Source organism: Palaemon carinicauda, chromosome 20 (genome assembly GCF_036898095.1).
Source record: "Palaemon carinicauda isolate YSFRI2023 chromosome 20, ASM3689809v2, whole genome shotgun sequence".
Classification (NCBI taxonomy): Eukaryota; Metazoa; Arthropoda; class Malacostraca; order Decapoda; family Palaemonidae; genus Palaemon; species Palaemon carinicauda.
The window spans coordinates 88,030,999-88,033,498 of record NC_090744.1 but is presented as its reverse complement, the minus strand read 5'-3'; positions in this window follow the sequence as shown (position 1 = coordinate 88,033,498).

The window sequence follows — 2,500 nt, the reverse complement described above, 5'->3', positions numbered from 1 at the left end:
ATTACTTTTTATTGAATTTCAAGCTCAAGAGTAACTATGGGGAGTGTGTTAGTGTACAGTTTAATAATATGAATCTATTGGACATGAAAGTAAATTACATAGTCAAAAATGAAGAACAGAGGTGAAAGAAATATCTGACGTTTCTAGTTTTTGAAACAGAAAATTTGCCCGAGTAATGACTGAACTTTGTAAGTCCAGGAGCTCAGTATCTAGACCTGATTATCAAGATATTAATTGCTTATGGTTCCACTATAATTGATTTGCCTCAAACAGAAACCAGGAGACCACCTTATATCCTGAAATATGCTTTTCTAATCTGTGAATTAGGCAACTTTTAAGAATCCATACATATTTTAGGTAAATGGCTGTCTATTTCGTGAAACAGGCAATGAAATGGCTATTTCATGGATTGGGCGCACTGGCTGTGTAATTCATGAAATAGTCAATTTAAAGGATTAGGCTGGGCACACACATATGTATATACATACATAAACACAAACACACAATATATATATATATATATATATATATATATATATATATATATATATATATATATATATATATATATATATATATATATATATATATATATATATATATATATAATCATCACTGTCGACTTAATGCCTAAACTACTGCATTGCAAATGAAATTACTGTTTTGTTCATGGCAGTAGTAGTTGTGTCATATGTAATTCTCCTGGGGTGTAAGTTATCCAAAGGAGAAATGAACTTGATAAATTTTGCTTACGTGATTGAAATGTTCTAAGTACAAAACACCCTAACAGTGACTTGATATTAATCAATTAAATTTTAGTATGATAAGTTATTAAGAAAATTAAGAGCAAAGTTAATTAAAGTTCATTGTCACACTACAAACAACCATAAAACTAAATAACTCTAATTGAATTTGTACTACATAAGCGCATCATTACTGAAGGAAACCTTGATAATTTCTCGCACGCATTCATAAAGTGTCAATAGTATTTCTTAATGTTTTATGTATTGAAATTTATTAGATATAAATTAGACGTGTTTTTGTCAGGAAACTTACCTTTTAAATCATCGAGTAAATTCTATTTTTTTTTCTTCAATCGATCAACTTCATACAAGATCTATTCTTTGCTTGGGACGTCATTGAAAATTTCTATCACAATAGAATTCCTCTTTCCGAGATATTGATACTTTTATGAAATGGTGATTAGTAATCATCTGCAGTAAGTAAAAATGTCCTTTAACAATCAGCTGGCTTTTCCTCGTCAGAGAGAGAGAGAGAGAGAGAGAGAGAGAGAGAGAGAGATCCTTTCTTATGTATCCGTATACTAAATGAAATGCGGAACAGTCATCTGGTGTTGCATTAGGCATAATTAACAACCACGTATTTTTGGAAACTCCTTTTTCATGACTGAATATTTGTTAAGCTTTTTATAATTCGAATATAAGTAAGTTTATAGACTGTCAAGGATGGCATTTTCCTTTTTAGGATTGGTGTACTTCATTCACTGAAGTTAGTAGAATAAACTAGATTATATAGACGATAGTTAGACCAATTGTTTTATTAAGAAATATATTGGAAAATATTCGTAATGTAATTCATTTTGGACATTTAATTTTTTTTTTTTTCAGAAACTATCTGAACCTTCCTTGAGTTAAATCCATCAGACTTTGATAACCGGTTTGCGACCAATCTTTGTAATTCCCTTTTTTCGGCCTAGAAGCTCTTGTATAATCCTTTTCTTTCGTTATCTTTAGTTCTTCTTGTTCTTGGCTGGATAAAGTACCAATCACTTACAATATTATTATTATTATTATTATTATTATTATTATTATTATTATTATTATTATTATTATTATTTGCTAAGCTACAACCCTAGTTGGAAAAGTAGAATGATATAAACTCAGGGGCACCAACAGGGAAAATAGCTCAGTGGGGAAAGGAAACAAGGAAAAACAAAATATTTCAAGGACAGTAACAACATGAAAATAAATAATTACTATATAAACGATAAATACTTTAATAACTAATAAAAGACCCTTTTAATTTTCTTCACACATACAGCAGAGTATCAAACAGAAATTCACAAGATTCTCTGAATATAATTAAATCTTTTTAGGTTTTAGAATATCTGATGGCCCCAGTTTACACACACACTCTCTCTCTCTCTCTCTCTCTCTCTCTCTCTCTCTCTCTCTCTCTCTCTCTCTCTCTCTCTCTCTATATATATATATATATGTTATATGCATATTATATAAACACTTATATGTATATATATATATATATATATATATATATATATATATATATATAAAGTATATGTTATATATATGAATATATATATGTATATATATATGTGTTATATACACTATGTAAAAATATATATATATATATATATATATATATATGTGTGTGTGTATATATATATATATATATATATATATATATATATATATATATATATATATATATATATATATATATATATATTAAATGCTAAGCT